At 41.3% G+C, this 16,764-nt stretch overlaps 1 protein-coding gene across 9 annotated transcripts in view; it reads left to right on the forward strand.

Moving 5' to 3' along the window:
- The first annotated feature begins 9,595 nt into the window (after positions 1-9,595).
- EPB41L5 (erythrocyte membrane protein band 4.1 like 5) overlaps positions 9,596-16,764 on the forward strand; it is a 144,688-nt gene continuing 137,519 nt past the window's right edge. For 5 of the 9 annotated variants that reach the window (XM_032353883.1, XM_032353888.1, XM_032353886.1 and 2 more), the window contains exon 1: positions 9,597-9,793. The gene's annotated coding sequence lies outside the window, so the exon portion shown is untranslated. Of the gene's footprint in view, positions 9,794-9,820; positions 10,300-16,764 lie in introns of those variants that run through there. The other 4 variants (XM_032353885.1, XM_032353889.1, XM_032353891.1 and 1 more) reach the window with 3 other exon arrangements.

The following is a 16,764-nucleotide window of genomic DNA, read 5'->3' on the forward strand; positions in this document are numbered from 1 at the left end:
TGCAGGAATATGGAGCCCAAACAAGACTGATAATCTATTTACCTGGGAGACAGGTGTCAAAATCTTGGGAAGTTGGGGCTGTTAGAAGGTATGGAGCAAAATTCCAGAGAGGAGTAAACCACATAAAGATTTCAATAAATTTACATAGAAGTCACTTTGTGTCCTAGAATGAATAATATTTTGGAATACAGTGAAATCCCATTAGGTCAGACAAACTTCTAAGGAAAGATAATTACCAAGTTGTAAGATGAATATTTCTAGCACTGGCCACAAAGGATGAAAATCAAGTTTTTTTCAGATGGAGTGGAGGAGGAGAAGCCTCTTTGAAAATACAGAGTAGTCAACCAAAACCCAAGAAAGGCTAAACTTCAGAAATGAGGCTAACCAAGCTGTAGGGTAGAAACTACTCTGGACTCATTTAGAAGATTTTAAAACAAGCTTCAAAATGATTAATCCACAAGTTACTTAACTGCCTAACATACTACGTCCATGTCATTATTTATTTATTTATAGATTTTTATTTATTTTAGAGAGAGAGGCTGTGAGTTGTGGGGAGGAGTAGAGGAGGAGGAGGAAGGGGTGGGGGAATCTCTAGCAGACTCCTCTTCTGTGCTGAGCACAGAGCTCCTCCCAGACTTGGTACCACAACTCCTAGATCTCTACCCAGGCCAAAACCAAGTGTCAGAAGCTTAACTGAGATCCAGGCACCCCCAGATATTTCTATTTAAAACACCATTCAAGGGACGACTGGTGGCTCAGTCAGTTAAGTACCTGGCTCTTGGTTTCGGTTCCAGGCGTCATCTCAGGGTCATGAGATGGAGCCCTGCATTCAGCTCTGTGCTGAGTGTGGAGCCTACTTAAGATTCTCTCTCTCCCTCTCCCTCTGCTCCTATGCTGCTGTCCCTCTCTTAAAAAAAAAAAAAAAAGATAAATATCAGTCAAGAAAATAAAAGTTGTCATGATCAGCAGCCAAAGAAAAACTATGGATAGGAAGAAGCAAGGAAATATGACCCGGGGGGGAAATCATTTAAGAGAAACAGACTCGGAAATGGCAAAGAAGATAAGATGAGAAGAAAAAGATAATGAAACATGTAGTAAGTAGGATTAATATGCCATGGATGTAGAGGACAGCAGAGATAAGAAAATATTTTTTAAAAGAATTGAGTGGGAGTAATGTTCTAGAAGATGGTGGAGTAGAAAGTTCCAAGAATCTGTCCTTCCACTTACACAACTGACTAGCTTGCAGAGAGTCTCTGGAGTAAATATTTTTGGAGTTCTGGATCTAGTTGAGATATTTGCAGCATCAACGAAATTGCTGATGACAAGACTGGTAAGTTTGGGAAAGTTTCAGCCTTTCACACTGCAGCAACTACCATCCTCCATCCCTGCTGCAGGCAGTAGTAGGGATGGGTATCTGTGGTTCTAGTGTGGTTTTCAGAGTTCTCACAACATAATACTCAAAATGTCCACTGCTCAACAAAAAAATTATATTACAAAGTTGCAAAGAAATAGGAAATTGTGGCCCATTCACAGGGGGAAAATAATAAGAATTTGACAAAAATCCTCTTCAGGGAAGCCCACACAGAATTATTAGTCAAAGTTGGGAAGTCAACTGTCTTAGATACATTCGATGAGCTAAAGGAAACCATGGACAGGAACTGAAGGAAACCAGGAGAACAAAGTTGGACAAAATGAGAATTGAAAGGAACCAAACAGGGGCATCTGATTAGCTCAGTCAGTAGAGCATGTGACTTTTGATCTTGGAGTCCTGAGTTTGAGCCCCTCAAAGGGTACAGAGATTACTTAAATAAATATTTTTTAAAACCCCAAAATTCTGGAATTGCAAAAGTAAGATAACTGAAATGAAAACCCACTGGAGAGGTTCAATAGCAGATACAGCCAGAAAAAAGGAGCAGTGACTTGAAAATAAGATGATTGAAATCATTTCATGTCATGAGGAGAAAGAAAAAAAATGAGGGGAGGGGTGTCTGGGTGGCTCAGTTGGTTAAGCATCTGCCTTCAGCTCAGGTCATGATCCCAGGGGCTTGGAATTGAGCCCTGCCTCAGGCTCCCTGTTCAGCAAGGAGTCTGCTTCTCCCTCTCCCTCTATCACTCCTAGTTGTACTCTCTCGATTTCTCTCTCTCTCTCTCTCTGTCAAATAAAGAAACAAAATCTTTTTCTTAAGAAACCCAAAGACGAAGAATTTTGAAAGCAGCAAGAGAGAAGTAACTCATGAGGTAGAGGAATCTTAGAGAAGATCAACAGCTGGTGAGAAATAAAGGAAGTCATCAGACTGTGGGATAACATTTAAGATTCTGGGGGGAAAATGTATCAACCAAGAATTTCACATCTGGAAAAAATTCTTCAAGAATAAAAGAGAGGGGCACCTGACTGGCTCAGTCAGTAGAGCGTGTGACTCTTGATCTCAGGGTTATGAGTTCAAGCCCCATGTTGGGTGTAGAGATTACTTAAAAAAAAGAGAGAGAGAGAGAGAGCGCGAAGTGTTTAAGAATAATGGAGAAAGTAGGACATTTACAGGTTAAATAAAAATACTGAGAGAGTTCATTACCCATAAATCTATCCAAAAATAAGTGCTGGAGACAGTAGTACTTTAGGCTGAAATGAAAGGAAACTAGATAGAAACTTAAAGTCATAAGAAAAACTAAATAATACTGATAAAAGTAAATAACATTGACATAGATAAATAAAACCAATATTATTGTACTTTTAGCATGGTTGGTTACATTTCTCTTTTTCCTATATGATGTAATAGACATATGCATAAATAATGAATCTATATTAATGAGCATACAATATATACAGATATAGTCTGTGACAATAATGTTGTCAATATCATTCATTAATCATTAAGGAAATGCAAATCCAAACCACAATAAGATACCACTTCACACTGAGTAGGATGGCCATGATAAAAAAAAAAATCAGAGAATACAAGTGTTAGTGAGGATGTGTGCACATTTGGTGGAAATGTAAAATGGTACAGCCACTATGGAAAACAGGATAGTTGTACCTTGAAAATTTAAAAATAGAATTACCATATAATCCAGCAATTCCATTTCTGGGTATATGACCAAATGCTGTGAAAACTAGATCACAAAGATACACACACACACACACACACACGTGTTCATAGAAGCATTATTTACAATAGCCAAAAGGTTGAAGCAACCCAAGTGTCCATCAATGGATCAATGGCTAAATATGTGAGATCATACAGTATTTGTCTTTCTCTGTCTGACCTACTTCACGTAGCATGTAACTTCAAGTTCCATGAATGTTGTTGCAAATGGTAGAATTTCCTCATGTTTTTATGGCTGAATGATATTGCATTGTATATATACCATAGGTTTTCTTTTTAAGATCTATTTATTTATTTGAGAGAGAAAGAGAATGCAAGTGTGCTCGTGGGAGTTGGGGAAAGGGCGGAGGGAAAGAATCTTCAAGCAGGCTCCCTGCTGACTGCAGAGCCTGACACTGGGCTCCATCACACAACCCATCAAGAGTTGAATGCTTAACTGACTGAGTCACCCAGGTGCCCCTGTAATAGCACACCTTCTTTATTCATTCATCCTCTGATGGCTGCTTAGATCATTTCCATGTCTTGGGTTTAATTATTATAAATAATGTTGCTATAAATATGGAGGTGGGGGGCAAATTCCTCTTTCTTATATGGACGCCAGCCATATTGGTTTAGGATCTGCTCAAGTGGTCTCATCTTAACTTGATTTCATATGCAAAGACCAATCAAGGTCACATTCATAGGTATGAGGCATTGGAATTATAACCTATCATCTGTTCTAATTACCTCATTTTATAGATGAGAAAACTAATGCCAGAAAAAATGAATCCTTGTTCAAGTGAGCTACTGGCACTGATCCTTCTACTATTTCTTCTATTTCCTTCACAGACTCCACAGATCCTTCTACTATTTCTTCTATTGCCTTCACAGACTCTGATGTCGGGCCAGTAGTCACAGGTGTGGGGCAGTCAGTTGAAAGACCTCATTACGAAAAGTGTACCCACGATTGAGCAGTATCAACAGACTGCAAGCTTGTGGGTAATGCAGACTCGGGCTCCATCCTAGACTTAAACCTTCTAAAAAGATATGCCAGAGACATATGCACATTAACTTTTAGAAAAATCACTGAGACTTGGCTCCTTCCTTTTTCTTCCCTTGACTCTCTTGGTCTCATCATCATTTCACCATTAGGCAAATCAAATGGCAAGAAGTTATTATTTCTGCCTATTACCCAATATTATGAGCTTGCATAAAGCCATCCAAGGCCTTCTGAAGTTTTCTCCTTATCAGTATAAATAAGAAGCATAGGCCACCAAATCAGTAGACTCTTTTCCAAATAATGCTGAACAAAGTGATGCCCGAAATATTGATTCATGGAACATGAATACTTGGGTCTTTTGCCCTGAAATCTCCAGATGTAGGGAAAAAGCCTGAGTACTTCGGAGAAAGAAGTAACTTATCTTCAATTCACCCTTCTGTGTCCCTTTTCTGCATACCTACCCCCTAGTCATCCCCCATTCTTTTAAGGTGTCCTTCAATTAGCCTGTATGGCTAATACTTTAGTGGGAGCTTCTTTAAGATCTTACTCCCTCCAGGGATAAAGAGAGAAAAGGTGGACTTTCAAACGTGAGGTTCTAGCTCAGGAAAGATTTAACCAGGTAAAGGGAACGACTCAATCACATGAAATTAGGCACAATTAGGTCCATTCCGTAGACCATCATCTTCTATTTGCATTCCCAGGTACTTTTGTTCCTTCATCTGTGGCATTTACATTGTCTTATATGTTGTGTTGTGCACTTATGAAAACATTTTCAGATAACTTGTTTTCTGACAGTAACGCTCATTATTCCCCTGTGAGGAAGGTAGCATCATCTTTATCCTAACAGACTTGAAAGTTGTTTTAGATGTTTTGCTTCTGAAGTTGAGAGTCTCTGCAGTCTGCTTACAGCATTCTTGCTCTTAGTGGTGTTTCCTGATGACAGGGTTGTTTTCTAATTTATTTTATTTGTGTGCATTTTTTGAGTAGGAAATGCTCTCTTTGATCTAGTGTCTGATAAAAGAGTTTTTTATGATACCCACTCCCCTGAGAGTATTTTCTTCTCAATGGAGAATTTTTGGAATGCAGGGGTCCTTCAGTCTCTGAAGAGAACAGAGTCTTATGTTGGACTTCCCTCTGCTCCACTCTGCTCAGAATACGTTGGCATGAGTGACCCCACCAGTGTGGACCAATTCAGGAGAAAAAAGAAAAAGTTAAGAAGTTCTTTACTTTGTTGGAAATCAGCACAAGAGAAGCAGATTTTGCAGGTTTGGAACAAATGTCCTTGATTATTTAAAGAGTTCTGATGTGAAAGAGGAATTATACTTCTTTTTGTGGGCAGAGGCAGATGTACAATGAAGATAATTAGATTTAAGCTTTAGGTCTCATGACTTGTGTGGGTCGTTTCCAAGCCCCTGTATCTAATACTGAATCCTTAAAATTGTGTTATTTCACTTAAAGAGTCCTTTCTTGGGTTGCATGATTTTTAGAACCCACAGAATTGGATCTTCCTCTTTTTGTGTGACTCCAGAGAGGAAACCAGGACCTGATATAGAAATGGAATCTAGAATGAGGATGTTCCCTGAAAACTGCCAATTACTTCACTGCAAAAATTCGGGAATAGCGGAGAATTGCAATTCAGGACAAGGAAGTTATGGTAAAACCATAGGCAAGTCCAGAAAACCAAAGAGAGGATGGCTCTTTTATACAGGAGAGTGGGAAGTTGAGACTGCTGTTGAAGACAAAAGATCCACTCAAGTAACCCGGGAGTTCCAAGGAGAGGGGCTTTTCATTGGTTGCGTTGTGACGGTCTCTCATTGGCTGGGGAGGAGAAAAACCTTTCGCATGCTGCTGGGATTGTAGAGTAGTACCCAAACCAGCATTCCCTGCTTCTCCCTCTGCCTCTGCCTGCCTCTCTGTCTGCCTGTGCTCGCTCGCGCTCTCTCCCTCTGTCTCTGAAAAATAAATAAAATCTTTAAAAAAAAAAAAAAAAAAAAGATACATCTTTTCCTGTTAGGTCTGAGTGGGGCAGTGTGCGAGCGCCCCCTGCTGGCCCCTCCACTCCATTCTAAACAGTTTTCCTTTTGTTTTTGTTTTTGTTTTTAGATTTTATTTATTTATTTGACAGACAGAGATCACAGGTAGGCAGAAAGGCAAGCAGGAGAGAGGAGGAAGCAGGCTCCCTGCTGAGCAGAGAGCCGATGTGGGGCTTGATCCCAGCACTCTGGGATCATGACCCGAGCTGAAGGCAGAGGCTTTAACCCACTGAGCCACCCAGGTGCCCCTAGTTTTCCTTTTGTTAACCTCTTGGCTCAGTACAGGAAAACCTTTCCACGGGTTAGGACTAGTCCACCAAAAAATGGGTTACTGCGGTAAGCACCCATAGTCATTCTTCCTTGCAACAACCCTTTTTCCTCTAATAAAACTTGGATTTGTTCAAGGAGTTAATGGAGATCCCAGATGGGAGAGCAGCCCTTTCCCCAAATGCCAAGAGTGAATTAGGATTGGTGTAAAGATATCATGGTGGTCCCTTACCCCATGGTCGGTAAGTAGTCTAAGTCTGGGCAGCCAATCTATTTCTGACTGATGACACAGGGGGTTGTGAGACTTCATTCCCTGATTTAAAAGACAAGTCTTCATGAAGTTCTTTTCCCTTTCCCTTTCACTCATGAAACTCAGAAGGATTGGATATACTGCAGCCCTTCTGTGGCCAGTAGGCTGGAAGCATGAAAACCAGACTCAACATGTGAAGGATGGCAGAACAGGAAGAGCAAAAGTGTTTAGGGTCCTTATAACATTGTTGAGGACCTGAACCAATATTAAGCAGCTAGAGGCAGCCATATTTCTCATTACTTATGTGAAAAACATTAAACTCCTTATTTAAGTCCAGTTAATTGTATTGTGTGTTACTTGCAGCCAAATGCATTTTTACTGAATTCAGTTGTGTTCAAGGAGTGGAACTTCTCTGTCTCTGATGGGAACCAATTAGGGGACCAATTTGCCACAAAATAGGGATGTTGCTGAGGGTCTATATGTCTTGAAGGGAGGATTTGGGGAGGGGACAAATTGTTATTCAGAATAATCTTACTTGATTAAAGTACAAACAACTTCCTATCACTTAAGTTCTTAGGTTCCATTCTTCTTTCCCAAGTTCATATTTCCTTCAGCCTCTAACCATCTTTCTCTACCCTCACCCACAGCCTCACTCAAACCCCCAGCCTTGACAGGAGGTAGAGATAAGGATTCAGAAGAAGGGGACAAGAGGATACTTTCTCCAGACTGGTGGGACATACAACAGTTTAGGACAATGAGATAGGTTTATAGGTCTTGAAAGAAAATGCTATTGATCAGTAAACAGATAAATTACAATACAGCTTTCAAATGTGTAGATTCTGGGTAATAAATACTTGGAGGGAGATATCCCTGATAGGCTGAGGGGATGGCTCTTGAGACTGTAGTTTTCACGGGCACCTGGGTGGATCAGTCATTGGGCATTTGCCTTCGGCTCAGGTCATGATTTCAAGGTCCTGGAATTGAGCCCCGCATAGGGCTCCCTGCTCCACAGGAAGCTTGCTTCTCCCTCTCCCACTCCCCCTGCTTATGTTTCCTCTCTCATTGTGCTTCTCTCTTTCTGTCAAATAAATAAATAAAAATCTTTTAAAAAATTTTAAAAATTAAAAACTTTTTATTACACAAAATATTTAAACCTATACATAAACTGGAATAGTTCAATGTACCTAGGTACCAAGCTTCAAACTATGGCGCTTTCTTGTTTTATCTATACATCCACGCTTCCCTCCCTCCTACATCACAATCATCACCATTGATTTTTTTATTGAGATAAAGATGCAGAGATGACCCTCAACAATTCCTCGCATCCCTGTACTCCCGCACTACCTCTCCCATGAGAGGAAATAAAAATGTCCTACAATTAAATTGTAATGATGGTCTCACAGCTTTGTGAATATGTCAAACACCACTGAGGTGTACACTTTAAATGGGTGAATTGTATCATATGTGACATAGCTCAATGAAGTTATTTTTAAAAAGTAAAGAAAATTTATTGAAAAGAAAAAAAAAAAAGAGGTGGGATCTTATTCCCATCCCAGTTGAAAGTGGCCTGGCCCTGTGACTTGCTTTGACCATAATAGGCAACAGAAGTGACACGATGTGACTCCTGGGCATTTCCATTAATAAGTTTCCAGGCCTGAGCTACCCCAATTACCCTCTTAGAGAAAGAGGCCCAGGCAGAACTCAGCTGTTCATTTCAGCCAGCCCGGCTGAGATGCCATAGAGATGAATGAGGAGGCTTTGGTATTGCCAGCTCCCGTTGAGCTGCCCCAGCCAACACCTTGTGGAGCAGAGACCAGCTGTCCCTGCCAAGCCCAACTATTAAGTCTTGGGATGGTGGAGGCCCGGCTGTGCCAAGTCTCCAGAAGGGGCTGAGTATTTGCCTTTTCCCATCTCAGCCAGCAGGGACTTCATGAACTTTACACTCTCTGGCCTGCCACTGATTCTCCCACTTCCTCAGACCCGCAGGCAGTCTCATAAGGCCCTTCACCTCACAGCTCTCTCCTCCCTGGCTTGTCACCTCCCAGGGCTCCATTTATCCATCTTTAGGCACGCTGGCTTTCCTTGAGCAGACCAAGCACCCATCCTTTGGAGTTAAGAACCTCTGCCCTTCCCCCAGGGGTCCACAACCATCTTTACCACCTTTAGATTTTCGCTCAAAGGTCACCTTCTTGTTGAGGCCTTCCTCCTTACCTAGCTGGTATCTAAAATGACCACTTTCTTAGTCCCTATTTCTGTCCCGTGCTTTGATTTTTCTCTATCATTCATCACTGCCTAACACAGTATCTAATTTTTCTAATTTATCTCATTTATTTTCTGTCCCTCCTGCTCGCACTTAAGCTTCATGTGGGATTTTTGTCTGTCTTGATTATCTGGTGTATCTCCGGTGTCTAGAAAACAGACTGGCCCACAATAGCTAATTTCACAAATTATCTGTAGAAAGAACAGATGAAATGTCCCCTGGTCACAAAGGATCTCCTTGACCATGCTATGTTAAACAGAAATCTATTTCCCGTTCTTTTTTTTTTCTTCATCATAGCACTATTTAAGAAGTATTTGTGACCGTCTTCCTCCCCACTACAATGAAAAAGTTCCTCTAACGACAGGGCACTAAAGATTTGCTTAATGAATTAGTTTCTCGAACGAGTGAGTAAATTAATCTAGCAGCACCAGACGCTGGGCTCAGACAGGACTAAACTACCGTTGGGATGGGACTAATCTGGGGGCTCTCCGCGGGCGTGCACCCCCTCTCAAGGAGGAGTCTGATAGCCAGAACTGGATTTCGGCAGCGCCCCTTTAAACTAGCCCGGGACGCCGGGCCTCTTGCAGCGGTGGCAGATTCAACAGGGCCTGCCATCGCCGGTTTAACAGGAGTCTCACCCAGCCGGGCGATTTCCGGGGCGGTGTCATTGCCCATTTAAGAGCATTGCGCCCCGCCCCCTGAAGGCGGAGCCTAGAGGGGGCTTTAAGGGGCGGGCCGGCGGACGGCTGGGGTCCTTCAGAGGATTAACGCAGGGTGGGCGCGCGCCTCAGGCCGCCATTTCTTGGCGGAGCCGCCCCCTTTTCAGTTGCTCACCGGACTTCCACCCTCGCGTCGCCGGCTCTCCGCGCTGCCTTTGCCACCGCGCCTCGGTCCCCAGCCCAGGTAAGCGCGAGGCCCAGTGGCTCCGGCCGCACTGCCCGTATCGGGCTCGGTCCACACCCCGTTTCCCCTCACCGCTCTGCGGGCCCATTCTGGCTCGCGCCGAAGGTCTGTTCTCGCGGCCTCGCTTCGGGACGCTCCAGCCCCAGCTGCTTCCTTGGCCGACCGGGAAAATATTAAACCTGCCGGGAGGGGAGGGGCGGCGGCGGCCAATGGGGCCGGGCCTCAGAGTTTCGGGCGATACTGGGCGGCGCGGCCGGAGCAGAGAGCCGGGGGTGAGGCGGGGTAATGAGTGCCGGCCCGACCCCTGCCCGGTCCCGGCCCCCTCAGGAGCAGCCGGGGGTCGCCCTTCTCTAAGAGGTCTCGACTTCGCTGTCCGGCTGGCTAGGGGGATGTGGCAGGTCAAAGGAAAAAAACCGCCGCGATCTTAGAACAAAAACCCAGGTGGACATCTGGGGTTGGTTTGCGTAAGACTGCAAGTTCGGCCACTTGGAAATTGTGAGGGGCAGGTGGGTTACCAGCAATGGCGCGATCCAAAGGACCCTCCCCCGCCCCTCCCCTGACTCGGCGTGTTAAGGTTGGGGTTTTTCGGTGTGTAAACATTAATTGTTCGTGTCACTATCTTCTTTATGGCCACTAAGTCTCATGAATTTTAGCTAAGAGCGAGGAGACCCAAGTCTTTTACCCCCCCTCCCTTTTTAAGAAAGATTTTATTTATTTGGAAAAGTGTGAGAGAGAGAGAGAGGAGCAGGGGGAGAGGCAGAGGGTGACGCTGACTCCTTGCTGAGACAGGAGCCAGACGTGGGGGCTTGATCCTGGGACTCAGGCAGATGCCTCCCCGACTGAGCCATCCAGGCGCCCCTCTTTTAAACCTTCTGACAACATTTTAAGTTAATATCAGGAGTATTTTGTTAAGAATTAGGGGGAAAATTACTTATAACTCCATTTCTGACATTGCTAAAACGAGCTGAAACCTACTCAACATAGTGAATTATTCGTACAGGTAAGCTAGTTTGCAGGTTTGTTTTCTTTTTATAGGTGAGCTTCATTAGGAAATGATATGTGAGGCCCCTGGGTGGCTTAGTGGCTTAAAGCCTCTGCCTTCAGCTCAGGTCATGATCTCAGGGTCCTGGGATCGAGCCCCACATCGGGCTCTCCGCTCAGCAGGGAGCCTGCTTCCCTTCCTCTCTCTCTGCCTGCCTCTCTGCCTAATTGTAATCTCTGTCAAATAAATAAATAAAATCTTAAAAAAAAAAAACAGAAATTGATACGTATTCTGTTGAATTACTGTCTTGCAGGCATTTTCTGTGTTGGGACTAGTGGGGTTAAAGATATACCTATGGCAGTTGTTGTAAATTGGTATATTGCTTTATCAAAAAGCAAATGCCTACCAAAGAATGTGGCCACCAGTCACATTTGACAATAGACACATTTCAGGACAAACTTGAGTTTTAGATACATATTTAAAAACAGCTTCAGTTAATTTAGGTAGTAAATGGATTACTTCAGTTTGTATTTTTTTTATTCTAATCACAGATTAAAATGCATTTAAAAAAAAAAAACATGTATGGGGCGCCTGGGTGGCTCAGTGGGTTGAGCCGCTGCCTTCGGCTCGGGTCATGATCTCAGCGTCCTGGGATCGAGCCCCGCATCGGGCTCTCTGCTCCACAGGGAGCCTGCTTCCCTTTCTCTCTCTCTCTGCCTGCCTCTCTGCCTACTTGTGATCTTTGTCTGTCAAATAAATAAATAAAATCTTTATTAAAAAAAAAAAAAACCATGTAAATCTACTTTTTGAGAATTCCACTGTATCGTTTTAGTGTCAGACAAGTTCTTTATTGAGTGCCTAATATTCTGATTGTTGTGCTAGCTAGGTCATCTTGCTGACTGAGTCAGACCAGATCCTTGAGTCTTTAGTGGGGAAGTACCCAGTAAAAAAGATAATTAAGCAATTGGGTATTTAATTACAGTTTTGGTAAAAGTTATAAAGAAGAGTCTAAGGGTACTAAAAGGAGCACTTAATTTAGACTCAGGAGTCAGGGAATGCTTTTCTGAAGAAATGGGAGAGGTGAAGTGGAAAGAGAGCATTCCAGAAAGATGGAACAGCCAAAACAAAACAAAACAAAAAGGTCCACAGTTAAAAACATCGTTGGATTGAGCAGCAGGGATAGCAGGGCAGAGTGAACAGCTGGGAGGGGGCTGCCTGAAAGGTGAGGCAGGAGGAAGAGCTGGATCCAGAGCAAGACCATTAATGATTTTTTATCTGGGATCAGATATATGGTTGCTAAAAACCCACTGCTGTAGCATTTAGAATGAAAGTGGTAGTGGGGGATGGAGAAAGAATGAATACGGGAAAACTTTTCTTCTTTAAACAGTTTTGTTTTTACTTAGGCTTCATGTCCATTGTGGAGCCCAACGCTGGGCTTAAACTCAGAAACCTGAGGTCAAGACCTGAGCTGAAATCAAACAAGAGTCGGGTGCTCAACTGACTGAGCCATCCAGGTGTCACTTAACAATTTTTTAAGAACTCTTTTGAGGGGCACCTGACTGGTTCAGTTTGCTAAGCATTTGCCTTCGGCCCAGGTCATGATTCCCAGATCCCGGAGTCAGTCCCACATCCCGCTCCTTGCTCAGTAGCGAGCCTGCTTCTCCCTCCCCCTCTGCCTGCAGCTTCCCCTGGTTCTGTGCTTGTTCTCTCTTTCTCACTCTCTCACTCTCTCTCTGTCAAAGAAAATCTTAAAGAAAACTCTTTTGACACAGTTATATATTCTTATTATAGAGGACTTCAGTACCTCCGTATGATCCTCTCCAGAGATAACCTCACTTAACAGTTTGCATGTCTTAGTCCTTTTGTGAATATGTAGGTATCCCACCTTAGAGTGGGATAAAACTTACCACTTTCTCTGATTTCACTTTTCACTTAGAAATTTTGTCTATGTCTAAGTCAGTTGTATTTAAAAAACAGCTGAGTTGTATAACATTAATTTGTTTAACCACAGCATGTTGATGGACATATTTAAAATTATGCCATGAAAATCCTTACTTCTACAATTTGGATCACATCCTATTTCTTAGGATATCCTACCAGCAATATAATTGCTGAGTGAAAGTGGGGCACATTAACATTTTTGATAGTGTGGTTAAATGCTCCAAAGAGGACAGTGTATGAAGGTGATTGTTTTTCCCATATCCTTTTCAACACTGGCTATCTTGAGTCTTAAATGACAGATAGCATCTCATTCTTTAGTTTAGATTTTGTTTGTTATTGTTGAGGTCAAATTTTTTTATACATATTTTCATTTCATATCATCTTTTAGAACTGAGCTTGTTTCTTCATATCTTGCCCATTTTTTTCTGTTGCATTATCTTAATGGTTTGTGATAATTCTTCACTAAACTGCCTATTAATCATTTAAATTTAGAAGCTCTTTAATATATTGTTTCCTTCTAGTACTTTATCATTTCTTTGATTTTAAATTCTTAGTCCATCTGGAATTTATTTTCATATAACTTGCTTTTATATTTTGTAAAAATAAGTTGTTTGTGGCATTGGTTTTATGGTTCAAAATATGTAGATACTAAATCTTAAAGAAGCTTTGTTTTTCCTTAGCAGGTTAACCGTACTTGAATAATGAATTTTTGTTTTCAAGGTAGAAGATAAGGTGAAAGTCAGAAAACTTGATTTATAGCTCATTTGCTTCCTAGGACTCACACAGTTATAGTGCATTTTGAACATTATTTTCCTTTAGAAAAACTTTTGTTCTGTTGTTGTTGTTGTTTTTCTGTTGTGTGTGTGTGTTTTTTAAAGATCTTATTTATTTATTTGACAGAGATTACAAGTGGGCAGAGAGGCAGGCAGAGAGTGAGAGGGGGAAGCAGGCTCCCCACTGAGCAGAGAGCATGATAATAGGGCTTGATCCCAGGACCCTGAGATCATGACCTGAGCTGAAGGCAGAGGCTTAACCTACTGACCCACCCAGGTGCCCTGAAGATCTTTTATTTTGGAAAAATTCAAGTAGCCAGAAGAGTATAACGAACCCCCATGTACCCATGATGCTGCAACAGTGGCCACTTACCTGGGCAATTTCTTCAGTTTCTATCTCCACTTTACTTTAATACCACTATTTTATATAAAAGAAAAATGGCAGCAATTCCTTGGTTATCATAAACAGTCCAGCCAGTGTTCAAATGTGTGCCTGTATAATTTATGTCCTTAGGAAGTTCAAATGACAACTATCATGGCTTTGCTAACTTAACCTAGTTACATAGCAATATGCATAATTGTAAAATGAGACTATAATCCTTAATTTATAGCAATTGAATTTTTTATTACATTGATATTATCCCTGTATTTCAGCTTTTATTTTCATCATGTTTATAAATGCATCTAATTTAAATTTTATTATTACTGTCTTTTTTTCTTGTTCTTTTTTCATTGAAATAGAAAACAGGTGACCAGGGTGAGATGGGGAGAGACTCCTAAGCAGGCTCTGTGCCTAGAGCAGAGCTGATGCGGGTCTTGATCTCACCATCTCAATATCATGACCTGAGCCAGAATCATGAGTTAGAAGCTAAACCAATTGAGCCGCCCAGGTACCCCACAAACGCATTTAGTTTAAAGTATCAACTGGTTATACAGACTTCTTATAAATTATATGTGTAACAGCAAATGTGTTACTTTAAAAAAAACAAAAGATTCTATTTATTTATTTGAGAGAGAGAGAGACAGCATGAGCAGGATGGGCAGAGGGAGAGAGAGAGAATCCCAAATAGACTTTGCGCTGAGGGCAGAGTGACACAGGGTTCAGTCCCAGGACCCCAAGATTGTGACCTGAGCTGAGACCAGTAGTTGGACACTCAACCCACTGCACCACCCGGGCCCCCTAACAAATTTGTGACTTTAAAATTTCCTATATTTTGAAATCAAATTAAACTACATGGAAGTTACAGTAGTAGAGTTCCCATATACCTTTTTTTTTTTTTTTTTAAGATTTTACTTGAGACACAGAGAGAGCACAAGCAGGCAGAGCAGCAGGCAGAGGGAGAGAGAGAAGCAGGCTCCCCACCGAGCAGGGAGCCTGATGTGGGGCTTGATCCCAGGACCCCGGAATCATGACCCAAGCTGAAGGCAGCTGATCAACGGACAGAGCCACCCAGGCGCCCCTCCCATTTATCTTTGACCTAGCTTTCCCTAATGATAACATCATACAACTAAAAAAAAAAAAGTTTATTTAAATTAGGATCTAATGTATGTGTATTGTGATTGATGGATTCGTATTTTAAGTCCTTTTTTGTTTAATATTTTATTTATATATTTGACAGACAAGAGATCACAAGTAGGCAGAGAGGCAGGCAGAGAGGGGGAAGCAGGCTCCCCGCTGCGGATGGGGGGCACCATCCCAGGACCCTGGGATCATGATCTGAGCCAAAGGCAGAGGCTCAACCCACTGAGCTACCCAGGCACCCCTAGTCTGTTTTAATCCATAGTTCTCTTTGCATTTCTTTTTTCCCCTTGCAATTTGTTTGTCGAATAAGCTGAAAACACAAATAGTAATACCATAAAAACCATCTTGCTAATCTAATGTTTAATTTATGCAAATAAGAGAATGAGAAAAATAAGTTAAAGACAATGATTAACTCCAGAGAAAACAAGAAGTTGAGCAGAAAAGGGAGGGTAATCACAGTATACAACATGACTTAGCTAATGTTTAAATATTCATAATACTATAAACACTAAGTATTGATCTAAGCATAACTGTAAAGTAACTCAAGAAGAGATATATAACAAGGAGATGCACAGAGCCAATTCCTCATCCCAAATTTATATGTATGTTTTTGCTTATATTTTCATTCAAACTCTTTTTATTAAGCTATGATCTTTGATGATTTCTTACCTCTAAAATACAAGTTTTACATGAATTGTTCTGTGATGTAGTAGAAAGACCAAGAATTTGGAATCAGAAAAATCAGTTTGAGCCCCTGTCTTCATTATTTACTAAATAATGGATGTGGCCAGTGGTTTCATTTATTGGACCCTTAGTTTACTCATCAAAATAAGATAAAATTTTGGGAGTTTTTCTGAGATGCAAGTAAGATTATTTACTAACCATTTGTTGTACTTAATGAGGTGTTCTGGGTGGCTGGCTATTCAAAATAGGAATTATGTCTTTAGGAGTTTATAATAAATGAGACAGACATGTTAATAAATAAAAATCTGATTAGTGATACAGTAAAATATTTTCATGTTTCAGTGGAAGTGTGATGATGGGAGTGACTAACTCTTTGGTTATCAGAGAATGTCTCTCAGGGGAGATATAGGTAGAATTGAATTAAAAAATAGGTAGGGAGTCTCTGACACATGGGCTTTCTACATCTGGGATAACAAGTACCTTTCTTAGGTAGCTGAAACAAGAATGGATAGCAAAGTGCAAAAGGAGCAATGTCTGAAGAGAAACCTGAAGAGAAAGAGACTGCAGCCAGATGTTACATATGAGTGCTTTGTAAATTGAAAACTTACCTAGTTTTATTTTCTTGGAATTTAAGTAGATGAACATACAAAGGACAAGTCTCACAGCTTTGCCAGTTTACTCATTTATGTAGGACTATTCATATGTGATATGTGTATGATAATCTTCAGTTTATAGAGACTTATTTTTTAATGTGCTCGTATTTACTTTTAAAATTAGCTTTATTTTAATCAAGTTTATAAATGTATAAACTACATTTGAGTCACCTAACCTGAAGGCTTCTTTTTAAAAATAGCACTCTGCTGAGTTCTATTTTGTCCTCAAGGAAAACACTTTCACATTTAAAGTAACATGCTTTTATTTCACTTCTTGATATTTGGTTTCAGGAATTAGCTGTTGAATTCCAACTTGGAAAGATGAGGAATTGGCTCTGTGCATTTCCTTGTTATATATCTCTTCTTGAGTTACTTTACAGTTATGCTTAGATCAATACTTAGTGTTTATAGTATTA

Source organism: Mustela erminea, chromosome 8 (genome assembly GCF_009829155.1).
Source record: "Mustela erminea isolate mMusErm1 chromosome 8, mMusErm1.Pri, whole genome shotgun sequence".
NCBI classification, from domain to species: domain Eukaryota; kingdom Metazoa; phylum Chordata; class Mammalia; order Carnivora; family Mustelidae; genus Mustela; species Mustela erminea.